Raw genomic sequence first — 25482 nt, 5'->3', positions numbered from 1 at the left:
TGGGGAAAGAAATAAGCTAAAAACAAGATATAAAAAACAGATTGTTAAGGAAAACCTACCTAACAAAATAGTAATCAATAGTAGAAACAGAACTATTCACAAAGACAATATTAAGTTTTAACAAATATTATATTTCTTTTAAATTTACAGACATTGCATTTCTTGTTACTTCTAATACCATTCGTAATGATAGCCACTTCAGAAATAATTGATTACTCCAATCACGAATTTTTCCTGTTCAAAGACAAAAAGGATGTTCTTACTTATGAATCCTATAGCGATTTATTCCACGTAACCAATTTAAGTTTTTATAAAGAAATAATCAATGTTGAATCAGAAAACATAAAAAGAGACACTAACAAAAGATCACAATGGGAAATCACATACGACTTAGAAGTTATCGAACTAATTTTATCACAGTTAATATCATCTAGATCCAAAAGGGGAATTAATGAATTAGGCACCGTGTGGAAGTGGTTAGCTGGAACTCCGGATCATGACGACTTCGTCAAAATTCAAAATACAATCAATGACTTAATAGTAAATAATAACAAACAATTTATTATCAATTCCAAATTGTTTAAAGAAATAGAATCTCTTTCTGATGATTTTAAACATGTATTTATGGACCAAGATTTACCATTAAGAAAACATCGCCTAAAACTTTTAACATTTGACCTGCAAAATTTAATCAATACTATCACATTAGCTAAAATTGATGTCTTTAATACTAAAATTTTAAACCATGAAGAAATAAAAGAAATATTAAGTCACGAATTAAGACCAGTAATCATTGCAGACCTAATGGATATCTCTGTGTTTAAAATCGTATTACATAAAGAACTCTTAATAATTTATGTAAAATACCCTATAGTTTATAACAGATGCGAAATATACTATGCTAGAGCAATTTCCAAAGGTGATGGAAAACTAGTAATAAGCAATCAAGTCGCAAAATGCGACAATACATATTATGAAATGTCTACATTTAAGACCGAACTTTTTAAAAATTACTGTACTATAAGTAAGGAAAAAACCTGTTTTACCAAATTATTAAATGGAGAAAAATCCACTTGTAAGAAAATAAGGGAAACAACAAGAGAGAACGCTATAGTCGAGTTCCCCGACTATCTGATACCCGTTACTCAGCTAGTGAAAGTGCGAAGGAATCTTCAGCACTGACAGTTTTTGGCGGTTTGTGGGCGCTAGAGTGGGCGTGGCAAAAATTTGTTTGGCAAATCGTAAGAAATTTATAAGACTAATACAAAAATGAAAAAATATCGAAACATTTGTCAAAAGTGTGGACGTGGCAGTTTTGGGCGGTTTGTGGGCGTTAGAGAGGGCGTGGCAAAATCGATAGAAATTTACTAGACTAATACAAAAATGAAAAAATATCAAAACGTTTTTCAAAAGTGTGGGCGTGGCAGATTTGTGCGGTTTGTCGGCGTTAGAGTGGGCGTGGCAAAAATTTGTTTGGCAAATCGTAAGAAATTTATAAGACTAATACAAAAATGAAAAAATATCGAAACATTTTTCAAAAGTGTGGGCGTAGCAGCTTTGGGCGGTTTGTGGGTGTTAGAGTGGGCGTGGCAACATGAATCGACAAACTTGCGCTGCGTCTATGGCTCAGGAGTCAGTATGCTTAATCTCAACTTTCTACCTTTTTTAGTTCCTGAGATCTCGACGTTCATACGGACAGACAGACGGACAGACGGACGGACAGACGGACATGGCCAGATCGACTCGGCTATTGATCCTGATCAAGAATATATATACTTTATATGGTCGGAAACGCTTCCTTCTGCCTGTTACATACTTTTCAACGAATCTAGTATACCCTTTTACTCTACGAGTAACGGGTATAATAAGGGAATAGATATCATCCAAGATGGTGCCATTTTTATAAATGGTTACAATATTGTTAACAACTCCCACTTAAATGGGTCATTTCTAATAACATTTAACGGAACAACCACAATAAACAACATTTCATATACCAATTTAGAAAGTAAAATTTTTGAATACATAACCACAAACCATTTTACAGATTATAAAATATCCGATTACATATTGTCCAATAACTCGGAACTCTCTCTAGATAATATAAACATTTTAAATCCCTTCATTAAAATAAGTAATACCAAGATATCACTTTCTTTTATATTATTAATTTTATTCATTTTGTATGTGATTACTACATTAATAGTAAAATTCAGATATTTTTTATTTGTAACCAAACAAAAACGGCCAGAACTAGAAAAACCAAATAATGAGGAAGTATTTTTAACAGAATTAAATGAACGTTTAAACGAAATTCGTAATGAAGCGGGACGCGTCATTTTAGAAGGGGGAGAGTTATCCAACCCGTAAACATAGCACTCTATCCCAGTTTATAAACAAATTTTAAATTTCAATCTAGGCGGCATTTCCTTTGTCTTTGTTTTTGTCATTGCCTTTGCCAGAGCTTAGCTACCCGCTAAGATAAACAATCAAACTCCAAAAAAACACAGCTTCCGCTTGGAGACCAAACCATGGTCAACTTATTGCGCTTCAATCAAACTGCATCGGTCAGCATAATTGAATTTCACAATGCAGAGAAATAATTTCAGCATTAAGCTTTTATTCTAAACATAATTGAAAGTTCAAGAAGTTTCCAAAGAAAAGCTTCTGGCCGAGGTTGATTGGCTCAGGATTTAGAATCTAAGAGTCAGTCTGTTTCGGGATCAGATCGAGAACGATCGAAGCTAAAATTTGATAATAGTGACTTGTAATATTGTTTAAGTGAAAAAGTTTATCACCAATAAATTTATTAAAATATAAAAATAAAATATTTTTTTAAATAATTTTTTAACAACAATTTTAATTTGCACACAGACAGACCGCATGCCGAAATCAAAATGTCGATATTGTCAACCTTTCATGGCTGTATCGGTGATTCAAAGGTTCGATTTTACCAAACACAATCGGTTGTGCATAAATTGTTTAAATCCAGTAAAGAAGTGCAAAGCAACAAAGTGTCGTGTTTTCTCTAAGCCTCAAAACACACTTCTTCACATATACGGGGTAGAGCAGCAACCACTTTCGTCGGGATCAGTTCCTCAAGTGCTAGTACTGACCAAGTTATTCTTGCTACTGCTGTCGTTAAAGAACGGGATAGATTTGGACAGTTTCAATTAGCACGAGCGCTGTTAGATTCAGGATCTCAAATCAATTTTATGGCAGAGCACTTAGCACAGCGTTTGCGGTTGCACAGGCAAAAATCATATCTAAATATCACTACTGTAGGGAAGAACGATTTGGTATAAAGGCACAAAGTCCACACGTCAATTTATTCTAGCGTCATTTTTGGGTGTTAAGATCAATTTCATCTTTTCAACCCGATCACGAACTCAATTGTGGAAAATTCCGGCAAACATCGAACTGGCAGACACTCGTTTTCACAAGCCAGCAAAAGTGGAATTACTGATTGGCGCAGAATCCTTTTTCGATCTTTTGAGCGTAGGCGAAATAAAATTGGGTTCTAAACATTCTTCACTTCAGAAAACAGTATTGGGATGGATTGTTTCGGGAAAGTTCACTCAATGCGCATCGAAGAACGCTCAGTTATGCAGCGTCTTTGGCAATGAAAATATAAGTTCTCTCGACTCTCTGGTGAACCGATTTTGGGAATTGGAACATGTTCCTGAGAGATCAAAGGCTGTTTATACAGCTCAACAAATTGCTTGCGAGCACATTGAGCAAACCGTACACAGTCTTTCGTCTGGTCGTTTTGAGGTGACAGTTGCCACTTAAGAAAGATCCAAGTGTCTTAGGCTTATCTTTTTAATCGACAAAGCGCAGATTTCTCGCTTTGGAACGCAAGCTTGCAACTAATTGTGTACATGACATGTACCAAGAGTTTATGAGAGAGTATCTTAACCGTGGGCATATGTCATTGCTTTCAACTCCTTCTCCAGCACCTGTTACATCAATGTGTCCTGAGACATGATAGTAGCAAAACGTCAACCTCGATCTCATTAAATGAGACTCTAATGCCAAACGCAAAAAGGCAAAAGGCGATGTCGAATTACACATGGTGGAGTTTACTTAGTTGGTATACTGGGCGGCACACTTCTATTTATATAGTAGAAATAAAGAAAACCAAAGAAGGCAGAAAGCTAATGGGCCAAAACGAACCTAGAAATATCGACGATGAGCAGAAACCGTTTTAAGGGATTTAAGGATTATGTGTGCATTTTCAGGTTATGTTGATTTCGTCCCATTTAAATTAATCCGAGGATGTCCCGGTCAAATGTTGGATTGAACAGTTAACAATCAAGTTATAGAGTGGCTTGCTGAGAAGATCATTCGACCGAGGACTTTTAAGTACTCATCGCCATACTACGGAAAGCTTATCGAAATGATTATCAGAGACAACTTTCCGAAAAGCAAAGTAGGACTTGCTAAGTTAATGGAGGTCTTATAGAAACAGGTCTGTAGAAATAGTTTGCGCATTAAATGGATTAAGTGTCAAATACTACACAGCAAGGTACAGTTTTCAGGCTACGTAATTTGCAATGAAACTATCACTCCAGGTCTTAAAAAAAATGCAAGCTGTAAAATAATTTTTGGAACCACGTGACAAAAAGAAAATTTAGCGATTCCCAGGACTCACTTCCTGTTTCCAAAAATTCATAACCGGGAACGCATCCATTGCTAGGCCTGTATCGGATTTTCTAAGAGGTGTGTTACCGCCGTAATTTAAATTCAACTGCCAACAAAAGGAGTAACCCTGAAAACCTTTGGTAAAAGTGTTACCCATGATCTGCGGTTATTGGATAAAGCAACACTTGTACGACACTTGAGGAAACACTGGCGAAGGAGAAAAAACAAAGTTTTTTAAAGCTGCTCGCTTTGCTAAAATAAATTATATATAAATAAAGTGACTGCTACAAAATGTTCTTTATTGCTCTCCCTAGGCCCAAATCAATTAGTGCCTCAACATTTCTTTAAAAAACTTTATTAGTACTTAATATTAGGCGGAATTAAAAGTGACGCCAACCATTTGTGAAATTCACACGGAACACACGCATACCTATAAGCCAAGATACACACGTACACGTATGAAGGCTATGTATGTGTAGAACTCTGTTGAAGTAGATCACGACAGGGACCGACGCCATTAGTTGTGAAATTATCTTTGACGAAGAAACCGACCTCATAGCGGAAATGGAGAGAGATTAACTCTTTGCGGTTCATGCAATAAGAGCCGACTATCCAGCGGCGTCCAAAACTGGGTGCAGTGCGACGTATGACAGGCATGGTACCACTTCGCCTGCGTTGGAGTCGATGCCTCTATTGCGCAGTCACAATGGACGTGCGACTTATGCAAACTTGTCGACGATACCCCTTCCACCTCACAGCAAGCCGCTTTACATCGCAACGAACTGACAAATACCGAAAGATGGCGACATAATACAAATCGAATCCAATCCCAATAAGCCAACTGAGACATCATATACTCCATGCTCAAAAAACTTGTTGATAGAGATGCTAGAAGAGACACGCCAAGTGGAAAAGAAATATATCGAGCAGAAATACGCAATACTTGCACAGCAGCAGGGGACACAGGAAAGGCACATCCTATCATTTGGACCAACTGCATCCCAACTATCAGCAAAGCAAATATTACCAGCGGATCTGCCGACTTTCAATGGCAACCCAGCAGACTGGCCAATCTTCATAAGCATGTACGAGAACAGCTGCTCGGTAGCCGGATTTTCAGACGCTGAGAACATGCTTCGTCTCCAGAAGTGTCTCAAAGGGAAAGCCAACGAATTGGTTTGTGATAAGCTACTACTGCCGGCACTCGTCCCGGAGGTTATTAAGACGCTAAAAACCTTCTTTGGGCGACCGGAACAGATCCTCGACCGGCTCATCGACAAAATCCGTAAAATAAGTATACACAAAGATAGATTGGAGTCCCTAATCGACTTTGCGATGGCAGCACGCAACGCGTGCGCCACAATGGAGGCCTGTAACCTGTACGCACATCTTGACAACCCAAAGCTTCTGCGCGAGCTTATTGACAAGTTGACCACTCATCATAAAATAAGCTGGGCCATGCATCCACGCAGTGCTTCCATCCCTGTTGTAAAATCATTCAGCGACTGGATATACAATTCAGCAGAAGCAGCCTCCACAGTCATACCTGCACAAAATTCATGGAGCGTGAATACCCACACGCACTTATCAACCGGAGAAATGTGTGAGTCCGAAGACAATCAGAAGGAAGACGCAAAAAAGCGAATCCTTAATGCGTCATGTGCAACTCCACCGATCATCACGCCGCCCAATGCGAGAAATTTAAAAGTCTGCCAGTTCCGGAGCGACATCATATAATCAACAACGCCAAGGCCTTCTACAGATGCCTAAAGATGCACCGTCGCAAATGTTTCTGCAAACGCGGTTGCGGCGTTGATAACTGTCAATCAAAACACCACCCTCTCCTTCACAGAGAAGCTCCTAATGTAATTAATATATTATCGCCATGTAATTAATATAATATATCTTTGTCAAGAGAGAGAGAGAGCGATCCGGTCACTTCATGGTTCTTTATTTGAATGAATCTTCTGAGCTGATTTTGGGTTCAGCTAACCCGCACATATATTGCTTATCTCTATATATTTCTGAATTGCATTTATACATATACATATGTATGCAGAAGGCATGCATATGTTTATGTATGGCTTGACCACTTGAGCTGCAAAGTGCATGCTCAGCATTCCCAGGCTCCGCGATCGGCTTATGTATAAGCGTTCGATCATATTTCTTGGGCGCTGGAATGCTTATATTATTGTTGTTGGTCATTTTGGGTATTTGTATGTCTTTATTTAGTCTGGCACAATGTGACTATGTACAAACGTTAAGACATACCCATTCTTTGATATATGGAAGGGTAGATATGCTACACCTCCCTTTTTAAAGAAATGACGTAATACATGTAGTCATTTAGTTTTAGTGTGAATTTATTGTGTTTTTTTTTTTTAATTATATATTGAAATGAAATTTATTTGTTTCTTATTATATACTTAATTATTAGTAATGCTCTGTCTCGAGGGTAAAGGCATTTGTGTGTAATGACAAGTAAAGTTTTAAATTGAATTACGTTATGTTTTAAGTTTAAATTTCTTAGAAGAATATATATTTTTTTTTTGTATTTTTATGTATTTTTTTTTTTGTTTTTTATTTTTGGGGTTGATCAGACCTTTTCTTTAATGAAACGTTTCATCGATTATATATTTTTAACCTATCCTTATGTACTTTTTGTTTCTTATTCTTGTTATCTTTAATTATAATGTTATCCCTATCTTCTATGGTTTCTACCGTATAAGGACCTAAATATGCTGGATCTAACTTATGACCCGCTTCGTTTCTTAGACTTACTTTATCTCCTACTTTTAATTCAAAATCTAACGATTTCTTATCGTAGTTTTGTTTCCTATAAGACTTAGCTTTTTCTAACATAAGTCTAGCTCTGTTGTATGCTATTTCTAATCTAAATTTTATTTCCTTAGAGTAATCTTCTACATTATAAAGTGGTTCTACTCTATTTATTTTATTAAAATCTGCGAACTGTCTTGGTAATCTACCAAAGACTAGTTCATATGGACAGTACTCATGCATGACTGATGGTGTTGTGTTGAAACAATATGTGAAATATTGTATCCAAACGTCCCAATCCGTTTTATCAGCAGAAATGTACGAACGAATGTATTCATTGAATGTTCTATGACTTCGTTCTATTGTCCCTAAAGTCTGGTGACGATATGCTGTGGATGTGAGATTTTCAATCTTCATATATTTACACATGTCTAAAATTACTTTGTTTTTATACTCGGTACCCATGTCCGAAATGAACGTCTTCATTGGACCGTACTTTAGTATAAAATTTTCGAATATAGCTTTTGCGACTGTATTTGCGCTCTTGTTCGCAACAGGTATGGCTACCAGATATTTCGTTAAATCACATATTAGTGTGACGATGTATTCATTGTTATATTCTGATTTCGGTAGTGGACCAACGGTGTCCACTATCACTATATCGAAAGCATTTGCTGGGGTTTCTGTTTTAGTCATTGGGGTCTTTGTGTGTGTCGTTGTCTTCGACATTTGGCATTTATGACATCTACGTATGTACTCTTTTATATGACGAGTCATATTTTTCCAATAGTAATGTCTTTTAATTTTTGCTAGCGTTCTTGTAATGCCTGTATGACCTCCTTGAATTGGATCGTCATGGAATGTAGACAGTATTGATTGTATCTCTTTTTCATTTTGTATAATGGTCACCGGCTGGAGTAGCGCTACTCTCAATGATTTTAATTTCTTGTTGCCCATCTGCTTGAAAGCATCTATTGAAATGGATTCAAAGATTTTTTCACTCGGTGCCAATTTGAGTTGGCTGATCTTTAGTATACCGGCTTGCGTTTCAAGCCTTTGGAAGAACTGATCTAAATCTAGAATTCCATTGGTATATAAATCGTCAACTTCAATTCTTGCAATAACTTTATTTCCTCGTTTTAGTAAACAAATAGATTCAGTTATTCGCAAGGTCACTACTTTTCGTACTTCATCATTTGTTATGACTTCATGTACGTTGGGCTTGGATACATTTTGGATACTTTGCCTAGGCAATAGTTCCTTATTTGATACTGTACAGTTTTTATCCTGTCTACTTTGTTGCCTGGTAGTGACTTTCAGGACTTTATGTTGCATGTCTTTTAATTCTTTTATATTTATACGCGAAAGTGCGTCTGCTACGAAATTATCTTTCCCCTTTAGGTATTCTACAGTGAAGTCGTATTCTTCAAGCTCTAGCCGCATGCGAGTTAATTTGGAACTGGGATTAGTCATAGAGAATAGATACGTTAATGGTCTATGGTCCGTTTTAATAGTGAAATGTTTGCCATAAATGTATGGTCTAAAGTGGGTAATTGCCCAATGAATTGCCGTGAGTTCTTGTTCCGTTGTACTCTTGTTGCTTTCCCCTTTTGTAAATGAACGAGATGCATAAGCTATTGGGAGTTGAATCCCTTCACGGTTCTGAGTTAGAACCGCTCCGCAAGCTAGTTTACTAGCATCTGTTATAATGCAAAATTCTTTGCGAAAATCAGGATATTGTAATAACGTGGGGTGCATAAGCTTTTCTTTAAGGTATTCGAATGCGTTTTGGCATTCGTTTGACCATTCAAAAGGGACATTCTTTTTACATAATCTAGTTATGTGCCGTGAATAGTCGGCGAAGTTTTTTATAAATCGACGATAATAGTTGCAGAATGCTACAAATCGTCTTGCGCTCTCCGCATCATGAGGGACAGGATAATTTTTGATGACGTCAAATTTCTTGTCATCTGGCAAAACTCCTTTATCAGTGCATTTGTGGCCTAGGAAGGTCACTTCATGCATGAAAAATGAACATTTTTCTGGATGCAACTTTAGGTTATATTTCCTGCATACATTAAAAACATCAGTTAGGTTTTTAATCATGTGTTTTTCGGAACATCCTATCACTATTAAGTCATCCATATAAAGGAATGCCTGAGAAGGTTCCAAACCGGAGAATGATATGGTCATCATTCTCTGGAATGAATTTGGTGCTATTTTAAGTCCAAATGGTAATCGCGTGAAGCGATATGAGCCATTGCTTGTTGAAAATGATGTTATGTTTCTTGAGTTTTCTTCAAGTTCTATTTGATGAAAACCTGACATCAAGTCAAGGCATGAAAAGTATTTAGCTCGACCAAGTTGATCTAAAATGTCATCAATTCTTGGGAGTGGAAATTTATCAGAAAGAAGTTTTTTATTGATTTGACGATAGTCAATTACTAATCGCCATTTCTTTTGTTCTGAATTCGGTAATGATTTTTTCGGAACTAACAAGAGTGGGCTGTTGAACTCGGATACAGACGGTTCTACGATTTTGTCGTTTATTAATTTTCCTACTTGTTTTTGAATTTCATCAATATGGCTATGCGGACTTCTGTAGTTTTTTATATAAATGGGTTCATCATCTTTAAGTCTTAATGTTTGTTTATAAAAATTATTTGTTGATATTGGTTCGGTTTCCAGTCCGAACACATCACTATACTTTGTGCATAATTCAGTTAATTGGCTTTTAAATTGCTCTGGAAAATTTTTCTTTAGTTTGGAAAGTACTTGTTCGCTTCTATTTTCTGGATCGATGTTATGAATGTCGTAATCTTTTAGGTTTTCATATTGGATTTCGTTTACTTTGACCAATTGGTCGAAATTAGTTGTGTTTAGAAGTCGAATGTATACATGTTTGGATGCTGCTATTGTATTTGCAATATAAATTCCATTATGTATTTCCTGATTAGGAACGAAAATGTAATCATTTACGGTATTAATGTCTATTTTTCGAATAACTTGTGATCTGGCTGGCAGAAGGACTGTATTGTTGCCTGCGCTATATGTTATCGGAACGTATATTGGATATTTTAAATTTTGGGGTCTAATTATAAGCCAGTCTTCCTTGGTTTGAAATCTAGTTGGCAATTGAATTTTTTTATAAAGTCAATTCCTATTATTCCATCACATGGTATTGAAAAATTTGAGTCTACCAAATGAAATTCATGTGGAATAATATATTTTGTTGATCGAAGTTCTATTGAGGTTGTTCCATGAGATTTTATTACGCCTTGGCCTATGCCTTCGATGTTTATTATTTTTTCATCGTGAATTTTGAAGTTATCAGAATTTACTTTTAAAAGTGAGATTTCTGCACCCGTATCTATGAGGAATGTTAGTTTATTTTCAGTTGAATGATTATAGAAGGTTACGAATGTATTAAGACTATAATTGATGGTATGAACTTTTGCATTTATTGATTGTTTCCTAAAGGGTTCTGTGAGTTTTCCGACGTATTTTGCAACATCCTCACATTGTTGTTGTTATTGCTCTGATTGGAGTTAACTCGGCCTCTTCCTTGGTTTTGACCTCGTCTTCCTCCACGGTAATTATAGTTATTATTGTTGTAACTGCTACCTCGGTTGTAATTGTTGTGGTAGTTATTTCTGTCACGATTATAACCTCGGCCTCCTCTATTATTGTTATTTGCACCTCGTCGATAATGGAGAACAGTGTTACTTTGACCTGTTATCTCGGTGCAAGAGTTGACAAATTTGGAGATGGCTTCATTCATGTTTGTGAATGTGCCTGCTTGCATGATAAGTTTAACTTTATCGATGGAGCAATTTTGTGTCATGGCCTTTACAGCTGCTGTAGTGCTGTATTTATTTGCAATGGATTGGCTGATACCTTCACTGATATAGGCGCCTTCAAGGGCCTTCGTCAGTTTTTCCACCTCTTGGGTGTACTGGTTGGCCGTTTTGTTTTTCTGTTGCAGATTGAGGAGCTTGGCAGATATGACTTCTACCGATTCTCCTTTTACTGCAGTCGACAGTTGGGCAATAATTTCATTAATTGTTTGCTCATTACTGATGAGATTCCTAGCATGGCCTTTAAGTTTTGTTTTTATAAGGCTTACGGCTGTTGTCTCATGAGCGCCCTTTAAGCTGTCTAATAGACCTAGAGCGTCTAAGAAGCTTTGCAGATTTTCATGCCTACCATCAAACTCTGGTATCAGAGATGTGGCTAGCCTGATGAATTCTGTTACTGTCTGAGCCATTTCGGAAATTGTTATTGGTTCAGGCTTAAATTCGATTTGATCGCTTTCCTCTAGTGTTTCAATGTCACTATCGGATTCAGCGTCGCCTGTTTGAATAGATTCATCTAGCCCTTTGAACTGGTCAGGATCGAATTCCACCAATTGATCTAGGCTTTCTGGCACGTTAATTGCAATATGTCTCCTGTTTTTGATATTATTTAATCTTGTATTAAGGGATTTTATTACCCTTAGACATTTGTTGCAGTGCTCAGGTGTGAATCTATTTTTATAGTTATTTACTAAAGTAACTATATTATTATATTCGCCTACTACAATTTCTGTGTGGCTTTTTAGGGTCTCTGGTTTAATTACTGCATCTCTATTAATGCATTTGTAAGATTTGTCAAATCTATAGCGAAAGTCGTCAATGCGTTTCGCTATTTCGCTCCATTCCATTCTTAGATTGTAGCTTCTTGATCATTTCTTTTTTTTTTTTAAACCAGATCTAGATGGTTGGCCCTGCTGACATATCTTTTTTTTATAATTTTATTATGCTTAACATAAAGTGTAAGCAAAAATTGTAGAACTAGAACTACTGTTATAATTAGTAGTAAAAGTCGCAAGGATTCAATATCTTCCCTATGATCGATTATTTTTACCTCATTTACTACATTGGCAGTGTTGTCACTTGCCTCCTTGCTAGAGCTAAACCATCCCATTTTAAATTATATATTCAATGGAACCCTTCATTAAAAGAAAAAAAAAAATTAGATATTCTATTTCTTCTACGAAATCAATGAAAATAAAATTAAAATTTTCTCTTTTTTTTTTTATTTTACGCTTGTCATTGTACCAAAACCTTTTTTTTTTTGAGTGTGAAAAAGTTAGTGTGTGAGTTAATGTGGTTGGCTTACAGATTTAATTACAAATTTTTAAAAAAAAAATTAAAAATCCAACCACATTTGTTAGTAAAAGCCTAACAGAGATTAGTATTTTTCAAGCAGCGGTTTCCCGCATCGGCTTGAATTTAGAAGTTAAAAACTAAGGCAAATTGGGGCATTGGCAAAATTTTGCAGCCCGTTTGCGTTATTTCGCACCTTGCGAAACTTGGAAACTTGTCTTCTTGGATGCGCTCTTTGTAGCGTTTTTCGGCTGCCTTGTTTAGGCAAATTGGGGCATTGGCAAAATTTGCAGCCCGTTTGCGTTACTTCGCACCAGTGCGAAGTTTTTCTTCAATTTGTTCCAAACGCTCTTTGTAGCGTTGCCGGTTCTCTTCATCTTTGGCGAGCTGGGTCATTTCTTTGACCAGCCGCCGTTGTTGGAGAAGCTTGACCCGACGGCCACTTCTTTTATGTTTTTTAATTATTTTCTTTTGCTGTCGAGCCCGATACTCAGCTATTGTGAGTGGGCGTGGTCCGTCTGTTGGGTTTTCTAAAGCTTCTTTTAATGTTGGCGGATCTTTCTGCCTTTTTGGCTCCGCTTTTTCGAATTCTGGCTCATCCGCCATTCATTTACACGGTATTTTTTTTTACACATTAAATCACTTCGGTCCGGGTTCTCTTCCGGATTGTACAAATTATTAATTTGCCGTTTATGATGTAGACGGCTGTGGCGGAGGTCTTCCCCTTCCGGGTGGTGCGCTGCATACACTGCCAGAAATCAAAATTTCACTCACAGTTTGGTTCTTTAAGTCACGGTCGCCATGTAATTAATATATTATCGCCATGTAATTAATATAATATATCTTTGTCAAGAGAGAGAGAGAGCGATCCGGTCACTTCATGGTTCTTTATTTGAATGAATCTTCTGAGCTGATTTTGGGTTCAGCTAACCCGCACATATATTGCTTATCTCTATATATTTCTGAATTGCATTTATACATATACATATGTATGCAGAAGGCATGCATATGTTTATGTATGGCTTGACCACTTGAGCTGCAAAGTGCATGCTCAGCATTCCCAGGCTCCGCGATCGGCTTATATATAAGCGTTCGATCATATTTCTTGGGCGCTGGAATGCTTATATTATTGTTGTTGGTCATTTTGGGTATTTGTATGTCTTTATTTAGTCTGGCACAATGTGACTATGTACAAACGTTAAGACATACCCATTCTTTGATATATGGAAGGGTAGATATGCTACACCTCCCTTTTTAAAGAAATGACGTAATACATGTAGTCATTTAGTTTTAGTGTGAATTTATTGTGTTTTTTTTTTTTAATTATATATTGAAATGAAATTTATTTGTTTCTTATTATATACTTAATTATTAGTAATGCTCTGTCTCGAGGGTAAAGGCATTTGTGTGTAATGACAAGTAAAGTTTTAAATTGAATTACGTTATGTTTTAAGTTTAAATTTCTTAGAAGAATATATATTTTTTTTTTGTATTTTTATGTATTTTTTTTTTTTTTGGGGTTGATCAGACCTTTTCTTTAATGAAACGTTTCATCGATTATATATTTTTAACCTATCCTTATGTACTTTTTGTTTCTTATTCTTGTTATCTTTAATTATAATGTTATCCCTATCTTCTATGGTTTCTACCGTATAAGGACCTAAATATGCTGGATCTAACTTATGACCCGCTTCGTTTCTTAGACTTACTTTATCTCCTACTTTTAATTCAAAATCTAACGATTTCTTATCGTAGTTTTGTTTCCTATAAGACTTAGCTTTTTCTAACATAAGTCTAGCTCTGTTGTATGCTATTTCTAATCTAAATTTTATTTCCTTAGAGTAATCTTCTACATTATAAAGTGGTTCTACTCTATTTATTTTATTAAAATCTGCGAACTGTCTTGGTAATCTACCAAAGACTAGTTCATATGGACAGTACTCATGCATGACTGATGGTGTTGTGTTGAAACAATATGTGAAATATTGTATCCAAACGTCCCAATCCGTTTTATCAGCAGAAATGTACGAACGAATGTATTCATTGAATGTTCTATGACTTCGTTCTATTGTCCCTAAAGTCTGGTGACGATATGCTGTGGATGTGAGATTTTCAATCTTCATATATTTACACATGTCTAAAATTACTTTGTTTTTATACTCGGTACCCATGTCCGAAATGAACGTCTTCATTGGACCGTACTTTAGTATAAAATTTTCGAATATAGCTTTTGCGACTGTATTTGCGCTCTTGTTCGCAACAGGTATGGCTACCAGATATTTCGTTAAATCACATATTAGTGTGACGATGTATTCATTGTTATATTCTGATTTCGGTAGTGGACCAACGGTGTCCACTATCACTATATCGAAAGCATTTGCTGGGGTTTCTGTTTTAGTCATTGGGGTCTTTGTGTGTGTCGTTGTCTTCGACATTTGGCATTTATGACATCTACGTATGTACTCTTTTATATGACGAGTCATATTTTTCCAATAGTAGTGTCTTTTAATTTTTGCTAGCGTTCTTGTAATGCCTGTATGACCTCCTTGGATTGGATCGTCATGGAATGTAGACAGTATTGATTGTATCTCTTTTTCATTTTGTATAATGGTCACCGGCTGGAGTAGCGCTACTCTCAATGATTTTAATTTCTTGTTGCCCATCTGCTTGAAAGCATCTATTGAAATGGATTCAAAGATTTTTTCACTCGGTGCCAATTTGAGTTGGCTGATCTTTAGTATACCGGCTTGTGTTTCAAGCCTTTGGAAGAACTGATCTAAATCTAGAATTCCATTGGTATATAAATCGTCAACTTCAATTCTTGCAATAACTTTATTTCCTCGTTTTAGTAAACAAATAGATTCAGTTATTCGCAAGGTCACTACTTTTCGTACTTCATCATTTGTTATGACTTCATGTACGTTGGGCTTGGATACATTTTGGATACTTTGCCTAGGCAATAGTTCCTTATTTGATACTGTACAGTTTTTATCCTGTCTACTTTGTTGCCTGGTAGTGACTTTCAGGACTTTATGTTGCATGTCTTTTAATTCTTTTATATTTATACGCGAAAGTGCGTCTGCTACGAAATTATCTTTCCCCTTTAGGTATTCTACAGTGAAGTCGTATTCTTCAAGCTCTAGCCGCATGCGAGTTAATTTGGAACTGGGATTAGTCATAGAGAATAGATACGTTAATGGTCTATGGTCCGTTTTAATAGTGAAATGTTTGCCATAAATGTATGGTCTAAAGTGGGTAATTGCCCAATGAATTGCCGTGAGTTCTTGTTCCGTTGTACTCTTGTTGCTTTCCCCTTTTGTAAATGAACGAGATGCATAAGCTATTGGGAGTTGAATCCCTTCACGGTTCTGAGTTAGAACCGCTCCGCAAGCTAGTTTACTAGCATCTGTTATAATGCAAAATTCTTTGCGAAAATCAGGATATTGTAATAACGTGGGGTGCATAAGCTTTTCTTTAAGGTATTCGAATGCGTTTTGGCATTCGTTTGACCATTCAAAAGGGACATTATTTTTACATAATCTAGTTATGTGCCGTGAATAGTCGGCGAAGTTTTTTATAAATCGACGATAATAGTTGCAGAATGCTACAAATCGTCTTGCGCTCTCCGCATCATGAGGGACAGGATAATTTTTGATGACGTCAAATTTCTTGTCATCTGGCAAAACTCCTTTATCAGTGCATTTGTGGCCTAGGAAGGTCACTTCATGCATGAAAAATGAACATTTTTCTGGATGCAACTTTAGGTTATATTTCCTGCATACATTAAAAACATCAGTTAGGTTTTTAATCATGTGTTTTTCGGAACATCCTATCACTATTAAGTCATCCATATAAAGGAATGCCTGAGAAGGTTCCAAACCGGAGAATGATATGGTCATCATTCTCTGGAATGAATTTGGTGCTATTTTAAGTCCAAATGGTAATCGCGTGAAGCGATATGAGCCATTGCTTGTTGAAAATGATGTTATGTTTCTTGAGTTTTCTTCAAGTTCTATTTGATGAAAACCTGACATCAAGTCAAGGCATGAAAAGTATTTAGCTCGACCAAGTTGATCTAAAATGTCATCAATTCTTGGGAGTGGAAATTTATCAGAAAGAAGTTTTTTATTGATTTGACGATAGTCAATTACTAATCGCCATTTCTTTTGTTCTGAATTCGGTAATGATTTTTTCGGAACTAACAAGAGTGGGCTGTTGAACTCGGATACAGACGGTTCTACGATTTTGTCGTTTATTAATTTTCCTACTTGTTTTTGAATTTCATCAATATGGCTATGCGGACTTCTGTAGTTTTTTATATAAATGGGTTCATCATCTTTAAGTCTTAATGTTTGTTTATAAAAATTATTTGTTGATATTGGTTCGGTTTCCAGTCCGAACACATCACTATACTTTGTGCATAATTCAGTTAATTGGCTTTTAAATTGCTCTGGAAAATTTTTCTTTAGTTTGGAAAGTACTTGTTCGCTTCTATTTTCTGGATCGATGTTATGAATGTCGTAATCTTTTAGGTTTTCATATTGGATTTCGTTTACTTTGACCAATTGGTCGAAATTAGTTGTGTTTAGAAGTCGAATGTATACATGTTTGGATGCTGCTATTGTATTTGCAATATAAATTCCATTATGTATTTCCTGATTAGGAACGAAAATGTAATCATTTACGGTATTAATGTCTATTTTTCGAATAACTTGTGATCTGGCTGGCAGAAGGACTGTATTGTTGCCTGCGCTATATGTTATCGGAACGTATATTGGATATTTTAAATTTTGGGGTCTAATTATAAGCCAGTCTTCCTTGGTTTGAAATCTAGTTGGCAATTGAATTTTTTTATAAAGTCAATTCCTATTATTCCATCACATGGTATTGAAAAATTTGAGTCTACCAAATGAAATTCATGTGGAATAATATATTTTGTTGATCGAAGTTCTATTGAGGTTGTTCCATGAGATTTTATTACGCCTTGGCCTATGCCTTCGATGTTTATTATTTTTTCATCGTGAATTTTGAAGTTATCAGAATTTACTTTTAAAAGTGAGATTTCTGCACCCGTATCTATGAGGAATGTTAGTTTATTTTCAGTTGAATGATTATAGAAGGTTACGAATGTATTAAGACTATAATTGATGGTATGAACTTTTGCATTTATTGATTGTTTCCTAAAGGGTTCTGTGAGTTTTCCGACGTATTTTGCAACATCCTCACATTGTTGTTGTTATTGCTCTGATTGGAGTTAACTCGGCCTCTTCCTTGGTTTTGACCTCGTCTTCCTCCACGGTAATTATAGTTATTATTGTTGTAACTGCTACCTCGGTTGTAATTGTTGTGGTAGTTATTTCTGTCACGATTATAACCTCGGCCTCCTCTATTATTGTTATTTGCACCTCGTCGATAATGGAGAACAGTGTTACTTTGACCTGTTATCTCGGTGCAAGAGTTGACAAATTTGGAGATGGCTTCATTCATGTTTGTGAATGTGCCTGCTTGCATGATAAGTTTAACTTTATCGATGGAGCAATTTTGTGTCATGGCCTTTACAGCTGCTGTAGTGCTGTATTTATTTGCAATGGATTGGCTGATACCTTCACTGATATAGGCGCCTTCAAGGGCCTTCGTCAGTTTTTCCACCTCTTGGGTGTACTGGTTGGCCGTTTTGTTTTTCTGTTGCAGATTGAGGAGCTTGGCAGATATGACTTCTACCGATTCTCCTTTTACTGCAGTCGACAGTTGGGCAATAATTTCATTAATTGTTTGCTCATTACTGATGAGATTCCTAGCATGGCCTTTAAGTTTTGTTTTTATAAGGCTTACGGCTGTTGTCTCATGAGCGCCCTTTAAGCTGTCTAATAGACCTAGAGCGTCTAAGAAGCTTTGCAGATTTTCATGCCTACCATCAAACTCTGGTATCAGAGATGTGGCTAGCCTGATGAATTCTGTTACTGTCTGAGCCATTTCGGAAATTGTTATTGGTTCAGGCTTAAATTCGATTTGATCGCTTTCCTCTAGTGTTTCAATGTCACTATCGGATTCAGCGTCGCCTGTTTGAATAGATTCATCTAGCCCTTTGAACTGGTCAGGATCGAATTCCACCAATTGATCTAGGCTTTCTGGCACGTTAATTGCAATATGTCTCCTGTTTTTGATATTATTTAATCTTGTATTAAGGGATTTTATTACCCTTAGACATTTGTTGCAGTGCTCAGGTGTGAATCTATTTTTATAGTTATTTACTAAAGTAACTATATTATTATATTCGCCTACTACAATTTCTGTGTGGCTTTTTAGGGTCTCTGGTTTAATTACTGCATCTCTATTAATGCATTTGTAAGATTTGTCAAATCTATAGCGAAAGTCGTCAATGCGTTTCGCTATTTCGCTCCATTCCATTCTTAGATTGTAGCTTCTTGATCATTTCTTTTTTTTTTTAAACCAGATCTAGATGGTTGGCCCTGCTGACATATCTTTTTTTTATAATTTTATTATGCTTAACATAAAGTGTAAGCAAAAATTGTAGAACTAGAACTACTGTTATAATTAGTAGTAAAAGTCGCAAGGATTCAATATCTTCCCTATGATCGATTATTTTTACCTCATTTACTACATTGGCAGTGTTGTCACTTGCCTCCTTGCTAGAGCTAAACCATCCCATTTTAAATTATATATTCAATGGAACCCTTCATTAAAAGAAAAAAAAAAATTAGATATTCTATTTCTTCTACGAAATCAATGAAAATAAAATTAAAATTTTCTCTTTTTTTTTTTATTTTACGCTTGTCATTGTACCAAAACCTTTTTTTTTTGAGTGTGAAAAAGTTAGTGTGTGAGTTAATGTGGTTGGCTTACAGATTTAATTACAAATTTTTAAAAAAAAAATTAAAAATCCAACCACATTTGTTAGTAAAAGCCTAACAGAGATTAGTATTTTTCAAGCAGCGGTTTCCCGCATCGGCTTGAATTTAGAAGTTAAAAACTAAGGCAAATTGGGGCATTGGCAAAATTTTGCAGCCCGTTTGCGTTATTTCGCACCTTGCGAAACTTGGAAACTTGTCTTCTTGGATGCGCTCTTTGTAGCGTTTTTCGGCTGCCTTGTTTAGGCAAATTGGGGCATTGGCAAAATTTGCAGCCCGTTTGCGTTACTTCGCACCAGTGCGAAGTTTTTCTTCAATTTGTTCCAAACGCTCTTTGTAGCGTTGCCGGTTCTCTTCATCTTTGGCGAGCTGGGTCATTTCTTTGACCAGCCGCCGTTGTTGGAGAAGCTTGACCCGACGGCCACTTCTTTTATGTTTTTTAATTATTTTCTTTTGCTGTCGAGCCCGATACTCAGCTATTGAGAGTGGGCGTGGTCCGTCTGTTGGGTTTTCTAAAGCTTCTTTTAATGTTGGCGGATCTTTCTGCCTTTTTGGCTCCGCTTTTTCGAATTCTGGCTCATCCGCCATTCATTTACACGGTATTTTTTTTTACACATTAAATCACTTCGGTCCGGGTTCTCTTCCGGATTGTACAAATTATTAATTTGCCGTTTATGATGTAGACGGCTGTGGCGGAGGTCTTCCCCTTCCGGGTGGTGCGCTGCATACACTGCCAGAAATCAAAATTTCACTCACAGTTTGGTTCTTTAAGTCACGGTCGCCATGTAATTAATATATTATCGCCATGTAATTAATATAATATATCTTTGTCAAGAGAGAGAGAGAGCGATCCGGTCACTTCATGGTTCTTTATTTGAATGAATCTTCTGAGCTGATTTTGGGTTCAGCTAACCCGCACATATATTGCTTATCTCTATATATTTCTGAATTGCATTTATACATATACATATGTATGCAGAAGGCATGCATATGTTTATGTATGGCTTGACCACTTGAGCTGCAAAGTGCATGCTCAGCATTCCCAGGCTCCGCGATCGGCTTATGTATAAGCGTTCGATCATATTTCTTGGGCGCTGGAATGCTTATATTATTGTTGTTGGTCATTTTGGGTATTTGTATGTCTTTATTTAGTCTGGCACAATGTGACTATGTACAAACGTTAAGACATACCCATTCTTTGATATATGGAAGGGTAGATATGCTACACTAAGCCCGATCTCGTCAGTACCCACCATCAAGAATCATACTTTCGAATCCTGCCGGTAACACTATATGGAAACGGAGCAAGGGTCGACACGTATGCGTTTTTGGACGAGGGCTCATCTGTAACACTTATCGATGAAGGAATTCTGAAGCTCCTCAAGGTTCCTGTTTCCTCTGAACCACTTTGTCTGCAGTGGACCGGAGACACCACCCGTACGGAGAAAATGTCTTTTTAAAGCCCAGGTACAAATATCGGAGATGGGGAGTGGAAGAAAACTGTGGCTCAACAACGTGCACTCAATCAATCACCTTGCCCTACCTAAGCAAACCGTTGACGCACATAAACTTGGCAGCAAATACAAGCACCTACATGGATTGTCCTTACAATCGTATTGGAATGCTGCACCGATGCTTCTAATCGGCGCACACAACTGGACCTTTGCTGTTAGCCGCAAAATTCGTGAAGGAAGACGCAACGAGCCTATCGCCTCAAAATGTATGCTAGGATGGAGTATTCAGGGCACAAGTAATGCCACCCAAAATTATTTCCTTCATCACTGCGTTTGCAACTGGGACGACATCGACAAGAGAAAGCTTCAACGCAGACCCTATCACACCGCGGGAGCTCTCCTCTACAGACGACGAAAAGGCTACGGGAATTGTAGAGGAAACATGCAAGAAAGTAAATGGTCGCTATCAAATTGGACTGCTCTGGCGAGACAAAAATTTAATTCTCCCAGACAGCTACTCAAACGCACTTAAACGACTCGAATGTCTTCGACAAAAAATTTACAACAATTAAGAGCTATTCGATAAAATTCAAGGCCAAATTGACAACATAGTCGACAATTCGATTTCGGTGGCTTAACAAGGGCAAAAAACATCCCCGCACATTCGTCATCCGGGCAATGACATTTGGAATTTGCTGCGCGCCCTGTATTGCTCACTATGTGCGGGACAAAAACGCACAGGAGTTTAAGGATCAATGTCCCCGAGCTTTCGAGTCAATTACAAAGGCTCATTATGTGGACGACTACACCGACGACTCTGAGGCGATCGCAGTAACATCAGAAGTCCGAGACATTCATGCCGAGGGAGGATTCACTATAAGAAATTGGATCTCGAACTCTACCGCCATCGTCAAACATTTTGGAGAAAGCCAAATAGCCGAACAACATCCCAAAGAACTTGGTGGCCCGGAGAAGGTTCTTGGTATGTATTGGGAACCCTCAAACGACGTTTTTAAGTATACTTTTAGATTCGCGAGACTTAAAAGAGACGTCCTAAATGGAGAATCCATACCAACAAAACGAGAAGCCCTACAAGTATTAATGTCGATTTTTGATCCCTTGGGCCTGTTATCCTGATACACGATCGGCCTTAAAATGCTACTGCAAGAAGTATGGCGAGCAGGCATAGACTGGGACAAAGAACTGCCCTACGCCCTGTTCACGTCATGGCAACAATGGAAAACGGTCCTGCTTCAAGCTACGGAATTGGAATTTCCTCGCTTCTACTCCACTTTGCTGCCGAATGCCGACCAGATTGATCTACACACGTTTGTAGACGCGAGCTAGTACGCCTACGCAGCAGTCACATATCTTCGTATCAAGCGAGGAGCCGACAAATGTAAGGTCGCCCCACTAAAACCAGTCTCAATACCTGGCCGCTGTAATTGGAGTGGGCCTCGCCAAAAAAAGCCATGAATGTTAGAAGGCTCAACATCAATTCAACTACATACTGGACGGACTCTAAGACCGTTCTACAGTGGCTTGATATGGACCCACGGAAATATCAAGCCTTCGTTATGCATAGAGTTGGGGAGATAATCGATAACACGAGTCGAAACCAATGGCGATGGATTCCCACAAAGCAAAACGTTGCGGACTCAGCTACCAAATTCATCAAAACTCCTGACGCTAATCGCTGGTTAAAAGGCCCTCAGTTCCTAGTCAAGCCAGAAAGCGAATGGTCACTACAAGACATTATTCTTAATAACAGCGAGCCGTGTGAACTACGTAAGCATATCTTCGTTGTAAGCAAACTAAAGTGTTTTGATTTTGCAGTAGAATACTTCTCTGGTTGGAGACGCCTATACAGAGCTGTGGCAACATTCGTGCTATACATTTAAAGAGTACGTGCCAAATGTCTCGGAAATCAACTACCAAAACGTTAGACCCCGAAATCATAAATAGAGCACAATCGTGGCTATATAAACAAGCGCAATCCAGGGCGTATTCAGCTGAAATAACCGCTCTAAAAAATAATTCAGCCATTGAAAAGTCAAGATCGTTGATTGCCCTGAACGTTTACCTGGACGAAAACGGCGTACTACGCATTCAGGGAAGAAACAATAACATAAATCCTAACAACGCCATCGTTCTGTCAAAGAACTCCCAAATCGCGTTTTTAATTACAAAACATTACCATGAAAAATCACATCACATGATGCATGAGTCAATGATAAATCGTATTCGAAGCGACTTCTACGTACCTCGTCTACGAGTGCTGTATAAAACAGTTCGAAAGGCCTGTAAACTGTGCAAAATTGCCGCCGCCAGCCCCGAATTACCTCAAATGGCTCCATTACCAGTCGCCCGACTAGCCTGCTTCGAGAGGCCCTTTACATACACGGGAGTCGACTACTTCGGTCCCATACTGGTCAACGTTGGCAGACACAAGGAAAAACGGTGGGGAGTCCTCTTTAACTGCCTGACGCTGAGAGCCGTACACATAAAAGTAGCCCACAAACTCGATGTAAACTCATGCATTATGTGTCTGCGAAATTTTATGACACGTCGCGGGACTCTAAAAGAAATCTTTTCTGACAATGGCACAAACTTTAAAGCCACGGAGAAAATGGTGAAAGAAGAACTACAAAAGATCGACTTTGATGAAATCACCATAAAATACGAAGCAATTAAGTGGCACTTCAACCCGCCTGCAGCACCTCATATGGGAGCCTCATGGGAACGACTAGTCCGAGCGGTCAAAACTGTTTTGAAAACAATCTGCCCAACAAACAACTTCAACGACGAAACTCTTCAAACCGCCCTTATGGAAGCGAAAGTATCATCAATTCCAGACCACTAACCTTTGTCTCTTTAGATTCAGCCGACGACGAAGCAATCACCCCGAATCATTTACTTCTGGGATCGACGAACGGCTATAAGCGTATGGCAGATGGCAATACCGATCTAAGGCTGCGTTGGCAACAAACTCAGTTATTCGCAGGCAAGTTCTGGAATCGCTGGGTTAAGGAATTTACCCCAAGTTTAACCAGACGCAGCAAGTGGTTCACCAAATGTTACCGTCGTAATTTAAATTCAACCGCCAACTAGGCGAAAAAGGCGTAACCCTGAAAACCTTTGGTAAAAGTGTTACCCATGATCTGCGGTTATTGGATAGGGCAACACTTGTACGACACTTGAGGAAACACTGGCGAAGGAGAAAAAACAAAGTTTTTTAAAGCTGCTCGCTTTGCTAAAATAAATTTAAAAACAAGAGAGAACGCTATAGTCGAGTTCCCCGACTATCTGATACCCGTTACTCAACTATTCGAAGTGCGAAGGAGAGTCTTTAGCACATACAGTTTTTGGCGGTTTTGTGGGCGTTAGAGTGGGCGTGGCAAAAAGTTTTTTGGCAAATCGAAATTTACAAGACTAATACAAAAATGAAAAAATATCGAAACATTTGTCAAAAGTGTGGACGTGGCAGTTTTGGGCGGTTTGTGGGCGTTAGAGAGGGCGTGGCAAAATCGATAGAAATTTACTAGACTAATACAAAAATGAAAAAATATCAAAACATTTTTCAAAAGTGTGGGCGTGGCAGCTTTGGGCGGTTTGTGGGCGTTAGAGAGGGCGTGGCAAAAAGATTTTTGGCAAATCGTTAGAAATTTACAAGACTAATACAAAAATGAAAAAATATCGAAACATTTGTCAAAAGTGTGGACGTGGAAGTTTTGGGCGGTTTGTGGGCGTTAGAGTGGGCGTGGCAACATGAATCGACAAACTTGCGCTGCGTCTATGTCCCTGAAGTCTGTATGCTTAATCTCAACTTTCTAGCTTTTGTAGTTCCTGAGATCTCGACGTTCATACGGACAGACGGACAGACGGCCAGACGGACAGACGGACATGGCCAGATCGACTCGGCTACTGATCCTGATCAAGAATATATATACTTTATATGGTCGTAAACGCTTCCTTCTGTTACATACTTTTCAACGAATCTAGTATACCCTTTTACTCTACGAGTAACGGGTATAACAATAAAGTGACTGCTACAAAATGTTGTTTAGTGCTCTCCCTAGGCCCAAATCAATTAGTGCCTCAACAAGGTGATTCAAAGTATTAATTCGGGCGAGACGCAATAATTAGCATCCGAAAAGCCATAGACTGCTCTTATCTTATTGTACAACACCAACTTACAGACAAATCCACACAACCGCGGCCAAGTACGATTTTGGCGCAGTCCTATTGCAGACGCATCCTGAATCCCGTTTTTTATCCAGTCCAATATAAAAGGCGGAAGACTTCACCGCTTACAGAAGTGCGATTCGCAAGAGCTCAAAGTGTTGGGTATTATTGGTGCTTTAGTTTAAGACTGTGAATTACCAATTAGCTTGTTTGTCTTGATATTTGCAAAACTGAAACTATGCGATAACCGATTTTCTAATGCTTTGACATTAGACTCAATCCCTAGGCGAATCGTCAAAACCTATTGTAAATGCGTTCAAGAAGGAAGGGTTTCTTACATCAATTGGCAAAGATGATTTACCCTTTTACATACCACACGTACGTAACCGATCACGTAATGGAAAC

This window comes from Drosophila teissieri, unplaced genomic scaffold, assembly GCF_016746235.2.
Source record: "Drosophila teissieri strain GT53w unplaced genomic scaffold, Prin_Dtei_1.1 Segkk118_quiver_pilon_scaf, whole genome shotgun sequence".
Lineage (NCBI taxonomy): Eukaryota > Metazoa > Arthropoda > Insecta > Diptera > Drosophilidae > Drosophila > Drosophila teissieri.
The sequence above is the reverse complement of the archived record's forward strand: the minus strand, read 5'-3'. Positions refer to the sequence as shown.